The sequence below is a fragment of the Anopheles darlingi genome, chromosome 2, assembly GCF_943734745.1.
Source record: "Anopheles darlingi chromosome 2, idAnoDarlMG_H_01, whole genome shotgun sequence".
NCBI lineage: Eukaryota > Metazoa > Arthropoda > Insecta > Diptera > Culicidae > Anopheles > Anopheles darlingi.
This window is the reverse complement of record NC_064874.1, coordinates 60349642-60373940: the sequence shown is the minus strand read 5'-3', so window position 1 is coordinate 60373940 and position 24299 is coordinate 60349642. Positions and strand designations below refer to the sequence as shown.

Genomic DNA, 24299 nt, shown 5'->3' with positions numbered 1-24299 from the left:
CCCCAAGGAGCAGCAGCAGCAACGATCGAAATGTAACACCCCAAACCCTGGCCCCCGGTCAGTCGTAGGCCATTGGTTAGGCCACGGTGACTTCACACCTTCATCGGTCTCTTCGGGTTTCTAGAATGCACGCCGCCACCGCCGAAGGAAACCCTTTAACCAAACCGACGCCGGCGAGAGGTGAGATGACCCTAGAACGAGGGCGTAGGTAGTTACCCCCGGTCACCGTCGTCCCCATCCCTGAGTACGTTCCTGTTAATATGATAATTTGCGCGATCGTTTGACCGCGGACCAACCGGCGGTCTGGTCGGCCGGTTGGGCGATCGAGAGAAGTCGCGCGTCCTCTTGGCGTTCGGGACGACGACGACGACGACCGTACCTTAAGGGCGGTCTCATTACACTCGATGTTGAATCATTACCGGGGGTTCCGTTGGACCTCAATTACTTCTGTATCGCCACAACCGACCGCCTGTGGATCGTTCAGAGTGTTAGAAGAGGGCACCGTTTGGACGTTCCGGTGCGTTCAGCTGCTGCGCAGCACAATCGAGACTCCAAAGAGCGTTCTCCCGAGAAATGGTGGGCACCAAAGGTCTAACCAGGTCTCCACGAACCCTGCAGAAAGCTCAAATTAATTGTAACAACTAGACGACGGGCGGATAAACATACCGCGGCGTCGCGGGTCATAATTGGAGCCATTTCTCAGCCACAACCGCCGACGCCGCGCCCTTGCTATTTGCTTGCCCCAGAACGCTGTGCGAGGCATCTTAGGTGTAACCTCGCACGAGGAACCGCGGCGATAGTCTAGTTGGTTGCGAGGGCGCGTTGTTATCAGTGATTTGTTGGCTGTTTGCGTACGTGCACGCACGCATGCACGGGATGGTGATTTGTATTTTCTCGAGGCCTCCTTCGCACCTTCGCGTTCTCGGGAACGCCGGAACAAAGTGGCCGGAAAAGTTTGGAAAGTACCGCAACCGCTACGACAACGACGGTCGACGATTACCCGAGCGAGTACGTTCTTTATGCGATGCGCGGGCATTGCATTACGGAGAAAGAACGATTCTTTGTTTGGTTTCAGCTGTGTTTGCATACTTAAGGCGTAAGGGAAGACTTTGTTTCTGGGGCATTGTTGTCAGTACATTAGCTCATCGGATGGAATGCGTGATGCCCGACTCGGGTTCGTTTAAGTTTAGTCGTAAAATGGGAGGTTTACTTGGAAGAATGTGGATTAACTTATCTTTTTGTGGATTAACTCGAGCATTGAACTCTGGACAGTAAACAACTCGATTGGACTAGTACATTTCAAGTCATTTAGAGAGGTTCTAAGACGATACTAAGCCGTTGTTAAGTAGATAATTGACAAAACCAACTCTAAACTGTTTACAGTTTAACTCAATAACCGTTTTGCCAAAGGGAAATACTATTTTAGTAACAAATATTACACCACTAATCATGTCTCCACGAGTAATCGAGTGTATCTCCGATCACCAGCGGGAATCATTTGCGATCAGTTAGTGAAATTTGCTGCAGTAGCTGAAGATCGATTAAAACCCCATCGGATCATTCAATTACAGAAACCGATAGACCGCGTCTGTGCTACCCGATACCCGGCTACCGTTGTTCAGCGTCGTCGACTTCATCTTCATTACGCTCTTCGCCTTTTTTGCGCTAGCCACCGATTTCCCGGTGCTGCGGACACCGCAGGCGAAGAAGCCAGGCCCAAAACCCAAATTCAAACACTCAACAGTAACAGACCCGCCGTTGCAACGGCCCCACCGGCGTCCATCATGATGGTGCCAGATTGGATTTATGTTGGTGCGCAAATGGTGCGGCAACGCCACACGCCACAGCCCACACCATCCACCCCGGGGTTGCACGGATCGAAGATCGAAGAAATTCAATGTCTGCACGTGTTTGTATGTGTGCATGCGTGCGTGTGTGTGCGTGTGTGTGGTGTGTTGTTAGAGGTTTCTCTTTGCTGTTCGTGTGTAGCGGGAGAGGCTAGTGGCATGCCAAGGACGTAATTGAGCGTATGATGCACGAGCCGCAGCGCTCTTCCAGAGCTCCCTGGACCGTTTCTGGAAAAACCCGGACGGTTGCAAGTACGCGCTGCACCAACAGCAGCAGCAGCAGCAGCAGCGTCCTGTATATACTACACACAGAGCCTTCACCATCTCAGCATGATCATCACGGTCGTCATTATTACGGTCAATCATGTGTTGCCTTCCGTCATTATCTCGAACCGCGGTACCAAATTGAAAGCAACTGTACAGCAGCAGCACCATCGCTGGCAGGGGCCACTACTCCGGTATCTCCCGTCGCCGCCTCCGTTGAAAAAAGGTGTCGAAAGGTGTCTTGCGAGTGGCGCGCCACTTCGCTAGTAATGTGCTTTTCCCTGCAAGAATATTATTAAAAACGATACACGACCGTGTTTGGCAAGATACTCGCTAGTAATGACGCTCACGAACTGATGAACGATGAAGAACGACGTCACTTCGTACCGTACGTGAAACATTTGAAGGGATAACCTAGCATACGGTATCCACCGAGGTATTTCCGGCAAAAAAAAGCAACAGCAGCGTTATCAATCCGACCGCCAGTGTATGCACGAGCGGCGCAACCAGTGCTTACATAACCACCGGCGAGGTGAAGCAAACGCGGTTCCGCCATTAAAACAATGTTTTCGTTTTTTCGGATTAAATGATGAAATAGAAGTAATGAGTTTTCGTGAACTCGCACGGGAACGGGAACGATTGTTTGGCTGCAGGCGCTGAAGATGCGTCTCTTGCCAATGGCGGAATTTCGTGTTGATGCCAAAAGATTGTCATCTTTATGCGTGTGAGTTTTAATGCCACGCGTATTGAAACGATGTTCACCGGCATTATGGTCGTTCACATGAAAAACGATACATTTAATGCTTTGCGTTACTTTTTGTACTGTTTTTCCCCCTCTTGTTGTGTAAAGCGCATCGTTAGCGTCACGCATCGCGGCGAAAATTAAATTAAAAATTTATGAAATCCCCTGTTTTGCCCCTTCTCCAAGCTAATCAGCTTTAACGCATTTGGACCTCTTCAGTACGATGGTTTTGGGGTGGTCCGCAGAGGGCAAATGATCTACGGACGAATTCGGTTGACCGCAGAAAGAGGGCACAAGGAGCAAGTCAGAACCACTTCCCAAAACATTCGATGATGCCGCTTGATGGCATTTTAATTCACTAATAATTGACGACTCGCCAATGATGACCGGCCGGTCATACACGTAGCATGCATTCAGGCGAAGAAACAGATCGCTGCTTCCAGATCCAGATCCGCCCATCTCGTTTGATTACATATTAGCCGTTTGGGCGTTGAGGCAAACAACAACAGCAACAGCAAAAAATGAATGTCTGAAAATAGGCCAAACCCCGAGTTCCCACAAGTCGAACCATTCGGATTGAACCAAAAACGGAAATCGGATTAGCCATCAATGCAACGGATGCTGATTCCAATGGCAGGGTGGGAAGGAGGAAGGATGGAAATCGATTTCCCAATAATCACCTTCCCACTGTCACCATTTCTCGTAAGGGATATTGCTCCCCGGATACCTGTTACAGAGCATTGCACAGGACGAAAGAAAGGAAACAAACCAACGAACCATGAGTGCAGCACGAACCTTGGGCAGGCACGGCCGGGTAAGGGATGCTGCAATGGTCTGCAGCTCTCACGCCCTCACCGCCAGTTCCGGCGGCCCGATGTTCGATCGATGTTTATTTCCGTCCACCGAGACGCGTCGAACCGGAAATCAAAGCCAACGGCTCTTCGGCACTATGGAGAAGAGGAAAGAAATGAGGAACGTCTCGCCAGTTTCCAGCCACCAGGACCTCGTTTTGCCAATGCGGTTTTGTGTTTATTTTCAAAACGACGACGACGACCGGCATACCGAGGGACCTCAAACAAAAATGGGATAAAAAGGTCCCGATCCGTCCGCTCATCCGCTCGGCTGATTATTGTACGGAATGTTGCGGAAGTACAGGCGACAGTGTGCGGTACTGGAGGGTTTTTAAATTTAGATTTATGCTGCTGCTGCTGCTGCTGCCTATTGTATGGCGGACCCTTTTGCCCTAAAAGTCAGCATCGGGCACAAGGGAGAGTGCTATGTGGTGTGGTGCTTACTGTGATGAAGCATAGGGGCGGAAGTAACGGACCCCCGGGATTGGTAATAATGATTGGAGTGTGTATTCCGTACCCTACTGCGACAGCACAACATACCTCTGAAAATGGATGTCCTTTGGTTGGGATCTCATCATGTTCTACACCTCGAACCTAGGAGTGCCGGTAGATAGGCAGCGGAGTCGTCTAGGTGCAGAGGAGACAAGGATCGATTCATGGAACCAGAGCTAATAAGCCGGCTATCCCTACGCTGCTGGTACGTTTTATCACGAGAGTCTTCCGGTCATTACCATCTATTTAAAACTCATCTGAGGGCGGACATAATTTATTTTGAGCAGTCTTCAACCGAACCAGCATCACAGAGTGACCATTGGTGTGTTTGAATATAGAATGTTTGGTTGCCATGACGAGTAATGCTTCACTGATTTTCATCGGTGTAGCATAGCGACCCGTTCTCTCTCCAAGGCACATAGGATCCTTGACTCAAGGGCCCCATCCACGTTCATGCATTCATTGGATTTTTGAATTCAATGCATGGAAATCTAGTTCGATGGAATTTCTGCGAGCTTGCATGGCACACAGTAATGAACCTGTCAGTTTCTACTCGGTGTAAACAAAGGTTGTAGTTTTATAATTTTGGTTAAGTGTAATTGCAAAGTACAAATCAAAGCAAGGAAGTTGAAAAAGATTTTGGGACAAATTTATTGCCGGTTCTGTGCAAACTTTGCTGGTTGTCAACGAAATGACGGTTTAAATTAGAAATTGATATTTAACGATCTGATTCTAAAATGCTCCGTACATCCTTTCCAACGGATGTATGAAGGTGTATGGGGACCTTCACCCAAACTATACCAACACCCTGTCTGCATTCGAGAACGCACACGTACGTATTGCGCCATTTTCGCGCGACATCCGCGAGCCATTTCATAATTAGCGTAAAGTACGCTGACTGCCCGACCGAAACGAGCGTTTCCAATAATCAAATTTATGCCACTCGCAATCACGTTGTCACCCCGGAGGCCAGCATCGTCGTCGTCGTCGTCGTCGTCGTAGCCTCGCGGATCAATTTGAATGGCGTTAAATGGTGACACATTGCCTCTTCGCTCTTCACTCCTCACCACCTGCAGTGATAGAGTGATGCTAGAAGACACTTCGAACCATTGCCTCGCTTGACACGTTCGCTTATTTCTCAACCTTAAACCCACAACAAATGGCGCATTACCTAACCCACCCTTCGCCTCGTACCACGGTTCGTCACATTTTCGACGACTCGAACCACCACGACGCGTCGCCTAAGACGACATACATACGCGCCATAGAGCGTGTGACACGACGCGTTCAATTTTCCGCTCGTTTTACGGTGTTAATTGGCGAGCGCGATACCGCGCGCACGGCGGATCACATTTCGCATCGCATTTCGCTTTCGTTCCGATTTTTAATCAAACCAATTTGGCCAAACGGAGCGGCGTTTGCGGTGGTTTGTTGGTCGAATTTGCGGCTTGTTGGCTTTATTTGTGTAAATAGTTGATACCGGGCGAGCGTCAGCAATTCCATCCTTCGCAGTCAAAACCCAAAACGTCAAAACGAGTGTCGGGCTCGTGGCTCGTGGTTTGTGGCTTATTTGGGTCAATTTCATGCCACCTGATTTCTGCTGCTTTCGCGCCCTCGCCACTGGCAGCATTCTCCAAAACAATTAGCTCGTCATCACGATCTAGGGAAGTAACTAGAGAGAGAGAGAGATTCGCCGATCGTTGAGAGAGAGGCAAGTCACGATTCCGGACGAGCTACGCGGAATTACCCAAATAAGCGCATCTAATGATGGACACACGAGAGCCGAAGCAACGGTGTGTTGCACGTCATAAACACTGGACATCGTTGGGCTGTTGTCTACTACAACTAGAGGTTTGAAGTCCTCCGATCGACCAATCTGATGTATTACACCTTTCGGTCAACGTTTCATTGTTCAATGATGATCAATGGGTAATAAAAAACAAAGGACAGAAAGCCAGCGCGACTGAGAAATTACAGACCTAATCAGCTTATGCAACGGGTCATCAAATTATGATCACGGCGCAGATTGTTTTTTTTTTGTTCCCTGCTGAGCGGTCAGCTGATGGACACAAAAAGTGTGGCCCTACGCGCAATCGATTATGAGAGAGTTATGCTGGACAGGCAGGCAGCAGGCTTTCGATTATGAACCTCACCAAAGTTCGATCTTCGTCGCATCGCATATTTGCATTAACAAAAAAAAACGTCAAATCTCCTTCCTCTCACTAGAGTTTTTCTCAAAACAACCGCTTGTTGCATAAAGCAAGCTCATAAAGAGCTTCTATCTTCCCACACTAAAGGAAAGAGCCCACTTTCCGGAACTGGGCCATAATAGAAGCAGCAGCAGCAGCAGCAGCAACACAATCAAGGCCGAGATCGCGATCGATCCGTCCGTGCCTTACATCTTTGCTCGTTCGCTGCGGTGGAATGCATTTTCGGAAGTGAATGGCCAGCTGGTGTAGTCTTAAAACCGATCGAACAGTCGGCCATCCGGCTATCGGCTAAACGGCCAGAAAGCGAATCTCTATCCAACCTCCGCGGTCCAACCATCGCTCACTGATGGGAAGCGAGTTTTCCATTTCCGCGCGCGATCATTCACGGATCTATTCGCGCTTGATGAGAGTACTACCTGAACACCGATCGGCCAAGGCGCTTGGCTTCAGGGAAAAGCACACAACGGACCTCGTACCATATCAACCGACAACTGGTTAATGACATAATTCACAATGTGCCCTTCAGATCTAGCATCTGGCCTCACATTCGTCTTGCCTCATTTTGAGGCAACCGACAACCGCCCGCCCGGTGGAATGGAAAGCGCCTGAGAGCCCCTTAGCGGGACCGGGAAGTGGTGGAACCCGCGATCCATCATCATCATCCGAAAAGAAGCCACCAGAAGCCGAGATTTCGAGGTCACCAAATTTCTCGCTCGATCGAACGGAATCGAGTGCAACAGCCGGTAGTGGTGGTAGTGGCGACGGTGTATGATTTATGTTCCAGTTTGGGTTTGCGTTTTTCGTCTAAGTATTTCGTGGAGAAAGTCCTGGTACCTGCCCCCTCCCGGTGTATTCGATGGTTCCGATCGGTGCAGCATTCACTTCTGCGATGGCGGCCGCCAAAGAGCCGGCTGCAAGTCGAACGCGCGCGCGCGCCCGCGCACAGAGAGTGTCTGCGTGGTGAGTGGTACTGACCTGAAATGGAAAGAGTGAAAACGAATGCATTAGAGCCACGTGCACGTGCTGGCTGGCTTAATGGTGATCGTGGAGTGATCGGTAGGAGGAGAAATGTTTGATCGCGAACGGGATCACGAATCTTGAGGAAGAATTCCGAACCGAAGAACTCGGTCCATTATTCCCCGTGATCCCGATACGGGCCATAGAAGCCGCTGCTGCTGCGTTAATTAATGCACTCTTTTAATGCTCAGTAAGGGCCAGCCAGTAGTCGGTCAATTCCGGACTCCAGTGGGCCGTTTCGCTTTACGCAGCAGAGAGTTTATTCATCCGAGAACGGACGAACGAACTCGTCTCACCGGGGCGATATCACCTTACATTAGCACGCTTATCGAGCGAAGCGAAGAACATTTCATTTCAGATGCAGACCCGCGAGTCCGGTCCGGAGCGCGATAAGAAGCGCTAGGCTAGGGGGCATGCAACATAAATTAAACAAAAGGCCAACGCCAGAGGAACCATTTTCCTCGTACGGCGTACGCATCACCCAATAGTGCTCCACTGAACAGACCAGACCAGGCGAACGGACGCAACGGTGACATAAATTCAGTTCAACATCGTACCGCACATACCGAGACCGCTTGGCTGCAAACGGTGCGGCGGTGCGAGCGGCGACCTCATCGATCAGAAGAAATAAATCAAGTCCCCCCCCGAAAGGTTTGATCCGGGTTGTGGTTACAGCAGCAGCGGCAGCAGCAGGGGGTGTGTCACCTTCTCCTGGGGCTCCGGAAATTCAATTCCATTTCTAGTCGGCTTTTCCAGCCCAGACAACATCCAGCGGACGATGGCGACGATGGCGGCGATGGCGGCGACGCGATGGTTCTAAGACCGGTCCCTCGATCGCGCAGCAGAAGGAGGTCGAGGTTTCGATTGCGGTTTGCGACGCGGCGCGACGCGACGCGCGGTTGCCTGTCACCGCATCTAATGCTGGCAACTGGCGCGCGCGTAGGACACAACGGCCCTAACGGGGCTGATCAGTCCGGGATGGGGTGCCGGTACCGCGATCTGGAAATCCGAGCACCATCATGTCCCTGGGATGTGTTGTCGCCGTCGTCGTCGTCGCCGTCGTTGTCTGTCAACTCGATCGAGAGCAAGAGAGGCTGCTAGACGACGGGTAAGAAGGGTAGACGTGTGGTAGCCCGCTTGGAACAGCTTGTTGGTTGGTTACGCCCTCGGAGTCCTGGAGAAGGAAAGCAAAAAAACGAGAATTCCGGCCCGTACTGCGGGCTCCAAATCGGATCAAATCGAACCGGAGGAGGCCATGGAGGTGTCAGGACTACACGATACACGATATGCGTCCTCGATGCACCGCAGCCAGCGCATTGGGAAGAGCGAAAGAGATAGAAAAGAGAGGCTGAGGAACACATACTACAGTATTGTCGTCATATCATCGATCGTCACGATCACGGCGGCCGGCAGCTCACCAGCTTCCATCATTGTTGCACGTAGTTAGGGCTCTCGAGCTGTAAGTAGGAAGCTCGGTGGTACCCGTGGTAGAATGCAGGCCTGCTCCGCGACTCTGGTGGTGATGTAATAAACACATCATTCCGGATAGCCGTAGATGGTACAGCCGTACGGTACCGTACGATACCGCGGGGCACGGAATGCGTTACGCGACGCGACTTCTTCCAGGAAGCCGGGATCGTGACGAAGGACCTAAACTCGCTCGTAACACCACATCCGGGGTACGACGATTGACGATGGTCGCAACGGCACATGATGATGATGGTGATCTGACGTAGATCGTAGCCGCAACCGCAACCACCACCATGAGGACATTCTTCTCCTTCACTCGCATCTCTCGCCCCGAAGAACTCGATTGTAATCGATCGATCGATCGAAGAGGCTGGCCGTTATCGAAGCCAAACTCGTCCTCCAGTTGGATCTGGATCCAATACCGGACCGCAGCGCAGCGAACGAGAAAAGCTATTAGTACGCACCACGATGCGACCTCGATTGGCGTACAACGCAAACACGCACACACACACGCACAAGAAGTGTCATCCGACAGGCTCGAGATCAAGTAGATCAGGACCAGCACTGGGACCGGCCTGCTACAATGTTGCGAGTACGCGAGAAGGTCGAACAGTTACAGTTTGCTCAACGACTTGGCGCGATCACCATTAACCACTTAGAGCCTTCGTTCGATGACAGCTCGCTTCACCCGGCCTAACCGGTCAGGTGGATTTAGGAGGCCGCCAACAACACCACAACAACCGCAACCTAACACCGAGCAACGACCTTCGACAGTCCAGCCAAGTGTCGCCGAAAGCCCAAAACATGAGCCCAAACGGTGATCATCGAACGAATAGATCCAATCCAGTCGCTGGCAGAGAGTGGTTGGAATTCCTACGACACCTTCTTCTCCCCGTCTCTTCGCTCCTTTTTACCTCGCCCCCTAGTTTGATCGCTTGAACCGAACTGAACGTCCTTGAGTTCGGTTCGATGGGTTCACCAATCGATCGCTTGACGACGGAGCAGCAGCAGAGATAGAGAGAGAGAGAACAGCTGGTGTGAAGTGGCGGGGGAAGAGTAGAATCAGTAAATGATATCATCGAACACAACGACATCGCAATCGCACACACAGAGTCACGGTGGTGATCCGCGTAAAACATTTTCGCAAAGCCCCCGGAGGGGGAAGCAAGAGGAAGAGAAGGGACAGCATAAAAGCGGACTTCGAGAGCGGACCGGCTCCGCCACCGATCCGTCCGTTGATCCGTCCAGCTAAACCCCCTCCCCGGGAGACGATGACGTACGACGAACGATCGAACAAAAGACTTCAACGCACTGAAGACGACGAACCGTTCCGGCTTTCCGTGCGGCGGTGTCGTGCGGTGTGCAGGTGCACACCAAGGAGAGGGCTAGACTAAAGGCTGCTGGCTGGTAAGTCCCCAGGCGCATCATCATCATCATCATCATCGGTACCGCGAGCCACCGCCATCATCATCAGCATCATCAGCAGCATCCAGTAGCGAACTTTGTCTTAAGAAACAGTGCGATCCTAGGCCGATGCCGAACACGGGTTGTAACAGGTTGGTACCGGTTGCTGGTCAAGTAGGCACCGCGGCGAAACGAATCCGGAGGCTACGAGGGCTCGGGAGGCTGGACGCGATCGCGCTCGATCGCGCTTGCGTGAAAACCGGTCTGGTCCGGAGGAGTGCTGGACCGCGAGCCAGCAGCACAAAGCGCGAAAAGCACAGTCCGCGATCCTCAGCTTCGCGACGCTACGGCTCTGATTTGCTGCTTGAAGACGTAGAAAAGGCATGCCCCAAGACAAGGACAAATAAACACAATCTTGGTTGTTGTTGTGGTGCCCGGTGGAAGAACTCGCGATAAGAAACAGACGCTTTTGTCACTCGAACGAACGCCACGGAACGGAATCCCACGAAAACCGAAACCGCGACCGCTCTGACGAATGTACTGGACATACTTCCGTGTGCTCTCTCCCCGCCCTCTGGGGTGTGTGTGTGTGTGAGCAGTCAAGGTCGATCGCGGTCGTGGAAACGCGAAAGCCTCCTCCCCCCTCTTTCAGAGACACCAGAGATAGCCGGAGGCTGTGCTGTTTCTGGCCGGATGGTTTGCGACGTTTGCGCAAACTTCGACACCATGGCGCATGATGATGTTGCGCAGCATAATTGGGAGAGAGAGAGCGTGTGTGTGTGATCGAGAGAAGGGGTGGCCATTCGCAGAACCGGCTGGCCGGCCAGCAAATGACTCACGCGTTGGCATTTTTGGTCATTTTTTTTAACGGCATCAACGTCAGCAACACCGTCCGGTAGGATGACGATGACGTGATCTGTCCGGTAAATACCGAGTGATGAAATCGGTTGACCACATTCCGATGCCCAATGCCTCGAGGCATGCAGGTGGCCGCTTTTTTGAGAGGGAGATGTGCCATCACTCCCACAAGAACAAAGGTCCTGTGACCCCTGAGGGGGTTCAAAGAGTTCGTTCTGGTGCTCTCAATCCTCAATCCCACATCATGTATGGAAAACTGAACTCACACAGAGCCGTCGATCGCATCCAAGACCGAAACAAGATAACCGAATGAATGGAGGCCCTTTTCCCTCCCTATTTTCTCACACCACAGAACCACAGCACACACGGGATGATAATCGAAATGGAATCGAGGCCGGCGCACCGATCATGCACATGAATCATGCTATCGCCGAGCATTACATGCGACGGTGAAATAATGACAAAAAGGAAGCAGTACCAGCAGCACCAGCGCCAGCTCCAGTCCTGTGGAAGACACCTGTGTGTAGTGTACGCGGGATTTCGGGCTACGGTGGTGCGATAATGATTCCCAAGGTCGTAACTCATAATCAACCCCTTCCGAGACGCGTGGAGATCGCGCGGTACAAAAGGGCCGTCCGACGAAGAAGAAGGAGAAGCAGCAGCGGCAACAGGAGCAGCAAGCAGAGGAAGAAGGGCGAGCAAAACAAAATACAAATTAAAGGGAGGGAGAAGCAAAAATGGAAAAAAAATCAGAAGAAAATCGTGGAATCGAAAGCAGACGAAAAGCGAACACCACACAACAACAAAGCAAGAAGATGCGGCATAAATGGAGAGAAACCGGCTTTCGACCGGCGGGGAAGAAGGCGGAAAGGAAGCCAGAAACCTTGAGCAGGATGAGATTACGCAGCGCATCAGCACAACACAACAGGATAGGAAGAGAACAGAAACCAAGAAAGAAAGAGAGAGAGAGAGAGAGCGAGAAAGGAAGCAAATGGGATTCTTAAGACGCTTGGACAAAAGCGAGAAGAATCCAAGAATATCCAAGAAGCGTGGAAAGTGGTGTGGGATCGGGATTGGACTCGGGATTGGAAAGTCGTGAGCCTCCGAAAAGGGCGCGGGGTCCGTGTTTCGATTCCCAGTCGATCGAAAACTCGTTAAATCATCCAGATTAAACGTTAATTAAGTCGCTCGGGGTTCGGCCCATCGTCGGGAGCACGCTCAACACCGGCAGCAGCAGCGGCAACAGCAGAAACATCGATCGAGTTGGAAGAGCATCGCGTCGGACAATGATCGCAGCAAGCTTCTTCTTCGAATGGTTGCCCATTCTTGTGACTTTTGAAGCCGCGGCGGCAAGTGAAAGCGTCCGTTCGAGTGCAGCAGCGTCGGTCCGGTCCAGTAATGTTCCAGTAGGAATCATCATAATGATGTGGTAACATTTATGCGGGACCCAACGGTGGTCCATATTCATCCCAAAAAAAAAAAGAACTGACCGTTAATAATTGCTTCGGAGGGTACGTCGCCGGTGATCCTCAGCATCCGCTTGGCGCGCGAACCGACGCGCTCGGTGGAGATTCTGCGCCTAGCGCCTCACCCCTTACACCAACCGCCAAAAACCCGAGAGCCGAGCCCAGGACTCGCAGCACTGGATCCACTTAAAGCCCGGAAGTGGAAAATAAATGGCCCTCTCGGTGTATTCTCTCGAGTTTCATCTCGCGCTAGTTGGACTGACTAGCCGGAAATAGCGTCGGAATCCTTGGCTTGTTTGGCCGTTCTTACTCCCCATTCGTTGTCTCTGCACTGAGAACGAGAATGCTGTTGATGCTGATGCTGGAAGATATTAGTTTTAATCAGTTCGAAGCATGAAGCAACACCAGCAACAGCAGCATCAGCTCATCACTTGAATAGGGAGAAGAATAGGGCAATAGGGAATAGGGAGTATGCGATGCTAGGTTCTGCTTTTTCGGGGTTGGTGGAATTTATGAACCATTTCCGGCCCTCGACACCATCACACACAGTTCAGTGACTGTGTTGGGATTGCAAATTCGTGGAAAAAACCGCACATCCCCCAGTACCCGGGAACCTGTGATGCTAGCTGTCAGGTCTGTTCTTAGTTTTCATGTTCCTCCTCAAGTTTTGTGGCGACTCGAGAAATAAGAAGCAACATCCTGCCACCCCAGAAAAAAAATTTTTAGAATCCATGATTCCAGCATCAAACACCAAACTGACCAACCCATAGCGAGCGATCGCATGAATGTCGGGGAACGCAACGCAAACGATGCCGGTTTCCAGGTTGTAGACCATTAGATGCACATCTCGGCAAACAAAAATCTCGGACCATAATCGTCCCCGGAGCGCGGAGGGCGGTCCAAAGTAAGCACGATCCAGAATCCTGCAGGCATGCAGGCCCATGACATGCAAGTCGTCCAACATTTTAAACGGAGAACCAACAACAACAAAACGAAAGAAGGAGAAAGAAGCATCTTCCAAACGTTGGCGACGATGTCAACAAACCGTGGACCTCCGTGGATCAGACGATACCCCCGGAATGCCCCTCTGGCTATCCCATTAGCTCATTGGATACTGTTGGACCCCCCCGGCATCCCATTGGCCGCTCAACCATGGAGTGAATCAGTTGGACCACATGTGTGTGTCTGTGTCTCTGCTGTCGGTGATTACAGGACGAGATAGGAGCACGCTGAGCGGTGTTTGTAAAGTCGGATCACGTGGACCACGGACAGCCGTCGTCCCCCCCCGGTATGTTGTTCCCGTCCCGCAGATGAACCCACCGCAACCCGTGAACCAACTCATCAACGGTCAGGTCAGGGCAGAAGACAACAATGGTCGACAACGACGGCGACGACGACGACGAGGAGCGATTAGATCTTCGATGACGGAACCACGACGTCGAAGCCACGGGGCAGAAAACGTCGAGTGAGCGATCACTCTTTGTCGGTCGCATGAGTGACGACGCGATCGGTAATTGAATATTGAACAGCACACTGCACCGAGACACGTTCCTTCCTGAGGCTGTATACACCCGTGGTAATTCTAAACCCACCGATCACGCGCTGACCGGTGTCGTGTGTCTGATGCATGTAAAGATCGTTCCAACACCGAAGCGCGGTTGTTGACACACTCACGAGTGCTGGGTTTTAGGTTTTTTTGGACCGAACCACTAGCTGACCGAAGAACATCGACAGACGCACTCACACATTCTGTTGTGCAATCAACGGATTCAACGGGAACAATTCGAGAGCAAAGGCTCTTCCAGAGTCGGGAACTCAATGCAAAGTGTGTCTACCTAACCTAAAACCGATTGATGAGCTTACGTTGAGTGAAGCTGGTGCCGGCAGAAGCGTCTCTATCTCGAGTAGTGATACCGCTAGCAATACACTAAAAAGCACACACAAAACACACACACGCGTTATAACTATGTGGCCAACTTCATAACTTCATCGTTCGAGTTGGAACCTCTTCTATCTATCCCCTTGTCCAGAGGCTTCTCTAAAATACATCTTATCCAACACCAAACATACGTACACACACACAAATGCGACGCGCACACGCTCGTCGGCAGCTGTAAGTGCAGAAGCTAGCTGCAAGCCTTTCCTTCCACTGAACCATACCATCGCCTACTTTATCCTTCTCTCGGCATAGCTCAAGCGAAGCTGCAGGTGCCCGCCAGACACCAGACACCAGACGATGAAGCGCCTCCTCGTGTCGGGTACAGCATCGAGTACCCACCACAACCACTTCAACCGCGAGGAGGGGCGAACGAAACGCAAAACGTGGGGCGGTAAACATTCAGTGGCCGAACGCAGAGCCCTAGGAACCATCTCATCTCGGCATTTTTTGACGTTCCAGAGCAGTGGCCGCTGCTGAGTGTTTCGTCGTGGCGTTTCAAGAAGGCGTCTCGGGCGTCGAAAGAACGTACCCAGCCCGAGACGCCACGATGCTGCAGGCAGGCGGTAGGTAGGTAAAGTGGGCCAGGCGAAGGCACGGTCTAAGCCCAAGTGTCGTCCCCTCAGACTCAAGTGTATGTGTGTGTGTATATGGTCATCGCGAAGGGTAACGTTTTGCTACACAAGCGCATTCTTCGGCATAATTTCTTCTCCAAACAGACCGATCTCTGCGCTGGCGCTTTTGGCGTCGTGGTTGTGTTTACTGGTGCGGTTATCACCGTCCCTGAAGTCGATCGTCTTGTCGGACTCTCGGTCCGCTGGTCAGCGGCTCTCTCGGGCTCTGGCGTTTGTCGCTTAATTAGAGGCGGAATCCGCATGGTTATACGATGCGCACTCTCAACAGCGACCGTGTGGCCTAATGGAGAAGGCGTCGGACTTCGGATCCGAAGATTGCAGGTTCGAGTCCTGTCACGGTCGGTCGACAAACGATATTAAGAAGAACGCGCGAAGCACACGTAATCACCAACAAGTAGTGGCGCGCGCGTCTCTTTTTCCTTTTTACCTCTTTTTTGAGAGATACATTCCGGTCGATTAAGAGAAGCGATAAGCTTCAAAGCCTTTAAAACAGCTTCAATTAGTGGCCACTAATTAAGAACTCTTCTGGTATAATCCTCTCTCCCGGCCATCTGAAAGGCATCGCAGTCGCTACAAAGTTGCAACCCAAAAACACAAGCAGACAACTAGGAAATGGTCCACGGATCCGGATTGCACCGCGCAATCGGCCCCCTCGGGGCGGTAGATGTCCTTGCGCCAATTTCGTCAGGTAGCCGAGAAAGGAAAACAACTTTCTCTCCCCGATTCTGGTTACCACCTTCCCGGAATGAGTGTGCCTGCGAGCGACGATCACACACAGCCGCAACTCTTCTCTTCATCACGTCTCGTAGGACCCGAGGGATCGGTTTTTTTTGTTTGTTTATTGCTTTTCCAATCCTTCACACCAAGGCCGTCCGGTTGCGGTTGCCAAAACAACACCCTCGAAGCCTCGAAGCCTCGGGGCGGACTAGGAAATGGATCTTGCTTCAAAGAGAAAATGGCAAAAAAAACCCGCAGTTCGTGAGGTCGTTCTATCGGTGAAACCTGGCCCGAGATTGTAGATCGGATCCAAGATGCCGGTGATGCGATCTAGTTGCCGCTGAACCCCCTTTATGGTTCCATTCTCTTCTCGTTCGCAGTCAACCGCAAAAAAATCCGTTAATGCGCGATTGAAAACTTTCTTATCGATCCCGTAGTCGTCGAATCCGAAGCGAAAACACCTTCAACTTCAACAAGTTCCGGTGAGCCGTCGATCGAATTTGGCATTTTGTCAAACTCGTTTTTTGTTTCGATTGGAAGACGAGCGCCACGCCAGAGTCTTCAGCTTCAACAAACGGCGTCGCTTACGCAAAACAGGATTCCGGACGTCAACCGGCGACAACGACGACGACGACGACTCGATGAACGACCTTTCAGTTGGCGAGACTGACGGCCATTTGATTTCCACACGCCACGTGACGCTCGCTCAGGCACGCAAACCGGACGGACGGACGGACGGACGGACGGATGGATGGAATCGGAACGAGGGATTTATGTTTTTTTTTTCAAAACCGGGTCCCGGGGACACCTGGTCAGAGTTGGCATAGAGGACGGCGATGATGATGATGACGGTGATGGAGTGCGTAGTTTTCACTTTTCTTCGGGAAAACGTGTTCCATTGCGCACAGATTTCACACTCTCACATCGTTAAACTGGCCGCCGGGCGTTGGCCAGTGTCGTTCGGAAGCCATTACTGTTCCAGTCCCATCAACGGCTAGGCAACTTGCGTACGAGTTTATCAAGCATTTATCACCAGTGACATCGAAACGTTTGGAACTAATGTGACCCGCATGATCTTGCTTTCGTTCGTCTATCATTTATTCCTGAGGTCGAATTCGTTTGTCAGTTTCCCACAAAGCAAAATTCACTTCGATGCCGCACGCCGCACGTTTGATGTGGCCGAACGCCGATCGCAATTGTTAACCACATCCGGACCCAGTGCATCCCATGAGGATGAGCCATTCTAATTGGCCAGCTTTTTTGACAGAGCAGGATGCAACACTTCCTGCTTCGCGAATCCGCGAACAACCATCGCCGGGAAAAGAAAACCCCTTATTATCGCCATTGTCGGAGCATCATCTCGAGTGCTCTCTCTCTCTTTTTCACTCTCCGGTTGGCCCTCGTGGTCCTTTTTCAAATGCTAATTATCTGTGTGTGTGTGCGAGGCGCGGGGATCGGGATCGTGCAAAATGCAATATGCCAGAACGAAGTTGCGAGTAGGAAGGAGAAAAGGGTCTTCGGGCAGGCCAGGCCAGATGTGAAAGTGTGGCCACCATTTGGTTGGCACATTTTGCTCGCCAAGGGTCCCGGCGGCTTGATCCTTGGCATCGGCAGCGAGGGCGCATTCTTCTTCTACTCCTCCTCCTCCTCCTCACCGACCGATTTATGCTAAGGATTTAAATTACATACCAAAGCATAACACCAGCAGTACAATCGCGAGCGAGGATTGCACTTTCACATAAAGCCGGACCGCAAATGAGCCGCTACGAAACTGCAATCCATCCTTCCGGCGTTGCACCACAGCTGCTACTGGTGCTGCAGCAACAGCAACAGCAGCAGCAGAAGAAGAAGAAAGATCCGAGCAAAGCGATGATGCCGTGCTCTGGATGCGAAGTTAACGTTCCTGCCCTCGATACGGCGGCATTGGCCTCTGCCATGCAAATCAAGGGATCTGAAGGGACCACCAGCAGCAGCAGCAGCAGCAGCAGCAGAAGCAGCACCGAGACGACCACCGAGGTTGACCGAGGGGGAATCGTCGAATGAATGGAGAGTGCATCCTTGAGTGGCTCACGCATATGTTTGCTACCCCTGCTGCTGCTGCTGCTGCTGCTAGGTCATTGCAAACGCACGAACTGCATTTGAAAGTGCTGCGTCATGTGTCGCCAATGCGTCCGATCGTTCGTTGCCACAAAAAAACCATGGACAACGTTGCTTGGATGCGCCGAATCGAAGTACTCCTAAACGTACGCTCTCATAAGCGGATAACCTGCGAAACATAATGTAATTCCCGTTTTTCCCTGCCCTCCGGCACTGTCTCTCCGTTGTCTACCTTCGGGGTCCTTCGGCACAACAAATCCGGCCCGGCGTCCCTGCCTTTTTTCGATTCGCTGCGACCCTCAGGGTACACTCCCTTAGGGCAACGTTTGCTAGCAGGGCTTCAATCACCATGGAAACGTGGAATGGAAAACGCTACGGAAAATCCCGTACAACACACGCGCGGAGCGGAGTTCCCCTAGTACCTAGTATTAGCGGTTGGTTTTCCCCTTTTTCTTTTTGTTGTATGCCAGGTACACACTCGAGACACAGGTGAGCTCGAGAGAGCGGGAATGCTGGTCGTTTGCGTGAGGAGGCCACGCACATCGCACGACTTTTGATGGAAAGGGTGGCCCTGATTACAAACGTGACAGCAGCACATACGACACGCAGCAGCTACCTAATATGCCCCTGGCATTACGCCCTGGGTATTTGGTGGCCGGGAGTAAGTTAAGCGAATCCTTACAAAGCAACGAGGGAAGGCCGAGTGGCCGCCACCGATTAGACTGGACCGGTGCGCACGGTGCACACTACAATGTGTGGCGATTGCACCTAGCACCCCTTTCGCTTATCGGCGTTTGTAACTACGAGGAACAATACACGAGGCACGTGCCCCGGAGTGCGAGGTAAGGCCGACGAATGCGTCCACAAGTAATGGCCCTTGGTGGATTACCAAAAATTGATAAAATATTTTCTAGGCTTTTATTATAATGCTAGGAGATCAGCATTGGACGAAGTTTAAGCCACAATCCGGTCTAACGCAGCCGAAAATGGAGGGTCGGCGAGTAATTATGGAATCCCAGCCTCTAAAATAGAACTCAGGTATGTACAAATCACTTCTAGCACCTATTGGGACGTCGACACAAATTCGGAAATTCTCTCATGATCCAGCAGCCGAACGTGCATCGCGTCCTCCGCTACGATCCAGTGATCCTCGGGAGGATCATAAATAACGACACGAAAACAAAAGCGAAACCGCCGGGGGCCGACGTGCTGTACAAGGGCCACATGGCGGCACATGGCGGTAGGCGCAGTCGACGCAGGTACTGGAGAGGACTGCAGCGAGGCAGAAATCTTCTGGTAAAACTCTCGACAATCCCAGAAAATACAATCGAGCACAAATCGGTTCGAAACGCAGTCGAGGAATGGGAGGAGGAGAAAAGACTTTCGGCCGAAAATGGCATTTGCCGGATTGCATGCCAAGGGTCAGGTCCAAATCTTTAAGCCCACTGGGAACGCCAGTGGGATCAATCTGACGAGCGTGTAATGTGGTAAATAGTATCGATTTCTTACCTTTTTAGCACATTAAAGCTGGCAGCTCACGCTGGCCGAAGTACGCTATCCCTGCACGGGATTCCGAAACCGTCTTCGTCGAATTTCGTCTTCGCGGTCACTTACTTCGCGGCGAAACACTTCCTGGCGCACTTGCACTCTATTTGGCCCCTCGAGGGGGTGTGGTAATGATATTCACACTCCCGAGACGTTTCCCTTCTTTACTTTTCTTTTTTTGGGCGTTTTTTTTTCACTCAGACATTAGACACACACGTACGCACACACAATCAAATGAAGCACATCAATTAAACTAAATTGTGGAAAATAGAATTGTAAAGTAAAAAAAAGAACAATAAAACATTAATACAAGACACACGTCGTAAAAAGGAAGGTCGGCACTTTGATGGACCGCGCGGGACGGAGGTTGGTGGAACCGGTAAATGGTCAATATTGGCAATATTTACGTCAATCGATTCGAGTTCGAGAGCACACACACTTGCCGGCCGCGAATCTACTTTACATCCACTTTTCCAACCACTTTTCCGGGCCATCGCGGTGCAATTGAGCACGAGGTTGTACCGGGCGCTTCCATTACCGCTCTCCGGCGCCACTGTGGACGCGTTTTCCAAACCGATTCGATTGCCATGGCGCGGGAGGGAGTCCATATCGATCACGGACGCATCTCGCACCGTTCGCCGCATTAATGTTTCACTTTTCCCATTCACTCGCGCTGCCCTGACTCACTCCAATGAAGCCCTGGTCCGTCCCTGCACCGTCATGCGGTCCGTCCGTCCGGCGTTGGGTGAAATCTAAAAGCCGGCAATTTGCTGATGCTGACGTTGGGGTGGAGGGTGTTGGAACCTGCCATTTCCAAACATTAGCGAACCATTTACACCTGCCGGTGGGTGGCAGGCGTACGATCGCAAACGATCGGTGCACGTACAATTGTGACACTGGGATGGTGATGGTGGTGTTGTGTTGGTTGTTCGATCACGATCATCGAGCCGGTGGCAGTGAATTTCATTTCGTTTCCAACCTGAGTACGATAATGAGTAAATAATGCACTCGCGAACGATGGAAAGTAATTCGGAAATTGAGACGAATAGCTTTTCCATGCGTCAAACACTATGCTATTACTTTAACCATCGTCGAATCTAACGAATGCGGTTTCTATGGTGACGAGCTATGCCCGGGAATGTTGTTGATGGCAGGCAAACACGCGGAAGACCGGCATGCTTCGGTTCACTGCTAAACACAACAAGGCCGCAAGGAGATCACGGTATGAGATCCAAGATCGGTGCCGGTAAACATAAGATAAAATCACTATATCGGTTCACAAAGCCGGCATTTTTATCTGGTTCTCATTGTACACATTTTATAAAATAGACATACTTAATTGTACACTATAATATCTTAACATGACGCAAAGCATAGTTTCACTATGACAAAATATTAAGCAACAAAATTTACACAAATCACGCAGAAATACACCGAAATGTTTCAAACGAGGACTCACAGACACTGAGTTCTAGTACTTGATACTAGGAGCTCAAATTAATCTTAACTTAAAAACTCTACCTTTAGCTGCTCGTCTTCGCTACGGTATACAACAAACGTGGATTCTCGTTCGAAACAACCAACCAACGGAGACACGCACGCACGTCTTACTCGGTCGACGAATGAATTTTGAATGGAGAAAAAATTCCCACCCGAACGAAGCGCACCTATGCAACGATTGCCCGAGCAACCGCCATACCGAGCGAACGGTGTATAACCTTAAATCCGCTGTTTGCTTATCGTGTAAATTGAGCTGTTATGTGCCGGAAGCTCTACTTTTTTGGTTTAATTTGAATAAATCGACGGCCGAAGCTCATAAAATACTTGTAGAGGGCTATGGTGACAGAATATTATCGGAAACTACTTGCAGAGATTGATTTAAAAACGGCAATTGGACTTGAGTGACAAGAGGCGTGAAAATCGATCCAGAAAGTTTAGGACCATGAATTGCAGATTCTTTTGAATGGGGATGGTGCCTTAATACAAAAAATGCTTGCTCAGCAGTTACGAGTTACTAAACTAGTCGTTTCCAAACGTTTACGTGCGATGGATATAGTTTAAAAATTGAAAACGCTCACGAATTGAACCATAGATAGATGAAGCGACGTCAAAACACATATGAAAATGTGGAAAAATGGAAAATGGTCTCACAAAATGAAGAATTCTTTGAAATTCTGCTGCGAAAAATGTATAGCTAGCGAGGGAAAATACTTCGAAGAAGTTATCTTTTGGCTTTCTATTTTAAAACAAATATGTTTTACTGACAAAAAAACAGCGGATTTAAGGTATTCCATTTTTCGATTTCAAATTATGAGCTTGCACACAATTTTCCGATTGCAGATTCGGGCGAAGAGAAAGAGAGTGCTCAGACGAAGAGTAAACCCCATGAGCGAGTTGGTGTAAGCTCGAGAGCGGGAAGCGCAATATCACAGTGGGACGAATTCATGGAGGGTTAAAATCATAAAACCAGCAATTTATAACTAAAATGTATGTATTCGCATTTAAATAATGTATGTCAAATATATAAAATTTGGACTTTAATATGTTTAACATAAGAAAATAGCGTGACCATTTTTCATAAATAAAAAAAACCTAATTCTATTCTTATAAGTAGAACGGAAGAAGGAGCATGGAACTGACTTAAAGACTTGGACACGTTACATTTGTTTAGCTTTAGATCATGGACGTTGTTTATGACATCATGGAAAGTAGAACAATAAACTAAAAAAGACAATAATCGTTAGCAACCTTCACCAGCAAACAGGAGAGTGATCCTGTTCACCTTTAACAAATCCACAATTGATTGTTAAAGCCTGAAATGTCTTCTTTTAAAATGATTCGAGATTTTTGTATCAAAATTTGTATTCAGCTAAAAATTAAAACCTGTAAAATGATTGCTGAACATTTCTCTTGATGCGAAGGCCGTAACACAGTGTAGCCCAGCACATTTACAGTATGAAAAAAAAGTTTATCTACTCCTGCATGAATTTAACGTTTTGGCTGTTTTCTCCAAACAACTAAGTCCGAAAATTAATTCGTATATCAATAGTTTTGTTTTTCATTCTTCATTATTTTGCTTTTTATTTTTTTCCAAAAGACCCACCTGGAAAAAGATATCACAAAAATAGTAGAGCAAGGGGCTACAAAAAAGTTTATCCATCCACCCATACCAAAAAATATGGTTTTCTCTTCAAAATAGACAAATAATATTTTTTTCTCTCCATTTCAATGATGCAGTTTAGTGCCTTAACCTCATGCGGATCTTTTAAGATCCTATCGATGGTTCTATCGCCTAAAATAATGGAGTAATGCGCCTAAGAAGTACCTAACAAACTAATAGATGTTCATTTCTTAGAGATGTTCATAGAGCCATTTTTAAATGAATCAGTTGTCTAGTAACTTGATGCATAGCTTCATTATTTTAGGCGATTGAGGCGAAAACTAATCTACTGATATGCGATTTTTTATTTTTTAGGAAAGATGTTCGGAGAAAATAGCCAAAATGTATACTTCTTGCAGGGGTGGATAAACTTTTTTTTCATACTGCATCTACAATTTATCAGCCACAGTTGGTGGTACAGGGTGGGTTCGTGATATGCGAATACCTAATACAATAACCGATTTATCATAAATTCGTTTCTGGGAAAAAATATGGAAACCAAAAGATTTCCAAAAATATTTAAAAAAACATTTATCATACACAGCTGCAGGTTACTCATTCTCTTACTTTCTTCTCAAATTGCCATCGACAAAGCCTATCAAGATTACGCATACGTTCCAGGATGCTGCTCCAATAACATACCAAGTTCACCAAAGCTGACCGAGATTGGGATTTCGAGGATCGTATCTGTGTAAAATATACTTCGTGGCCTTAGTCTTTGGTCTAGCTGGTCTACTGAATGGGCAGTACCGATTGCTGTTTCTATTAGATGCTTACCTTATCAGAAATTCCAGTACAACGTTTATATTTGCACGTTTTTAAAGATTCCCTTTCATACCTCAGCAGACATGACGATGTTGTCTTTTCTTGGCAGGACCAATAGCCTCGGTCAACTCGGCAGACTCATATCTCATTTATAATCATGAGAAAAAATGAACTGAGTTTTCTCGATATGCGCCGATCCGATTTGGTGCGCCATCATATTTGGTTTGAAAATCGTAAAATACCTCCTGAATCCATTGCGAGATCCAGGTAACTATGGGTCAAAAAGTTGTCTATGGGATAATTTTAAACACGTGTAGAATAGCACACAAGCCGCATTTACAACCCGCATCTGGTGTGGCTCTTCAACTCTACCAATTTTGTATTGCTTTCTCACACACCAAACACATAAAAGCCGTTTCCGATGGGATTCATTTCAATTTGCTGCAGTAGATGAGAGATCAGCAGGATAAGGAACAGAACTGTATCGCATTGACATGGTTTGCTGAAAAATGCATGAACTGAATGGTAGGTTCGTATCTCAATTAGCTGTTGCAGCGTGTCTCAAGAGGGCATGTAAGGTTACGAAAGGGTTGAACTCCTTCCGGGAGTGATATTAGAACGTGCCGTATCATTCAAAACCTGGCCTTATGCTAGCAGGACACGCCTTCGCTCTTTTCGGTGACGATTGTCTGCGCGATTCAATGAGGATTTCTTCAGCAGCGTTGCTGATGTAAAGAATGCCATCAACCATCCCTTCAACAGTATAAGTGCACATATAAATCATTTGTTTTACCCGACAATTGTAAACCTTTTGAACCTTTGC

The 24299-nt window shown here is 49.4% G+C and overlaps 1 protein-coding gene and 1 non-coding gene across 2 annotated transcripts in view; one reads left to right on the top strand and one right to left on the bottom strand.

Moving 5' to 3' along the window:
- Nucleotides 1-21173, bottom strand: part of LOC125959803 (serine-rich adhesin for platelets-like) — a 72547-nt gene extending 51374 nt beyond the window's left edge. Inside the window, exons 1-2 of the mRNA XM_049692747.1 lie at nt 21073-21173; nt 19516-19804 (exon numbers count right to left, since the gene is read on the bottom strand). The gene's annotated coding sequence lies outside the window, so the exon portion shown is untranslated. The remainder of the gene's footprint in view (nt 1-19515; nt 19805-21072) is intronic.
- Trnar-ucg (transfer RNA arginine (anticodon UCG)) lies at nt 15462-15534 on the top strand. Its single transcript has one exon. It is a non-coding gene; the product is annotated as a tRNA-Arg (tRNA).
- Nucleotides 21174-24299: the final 3126 nt, after the last annotated feature.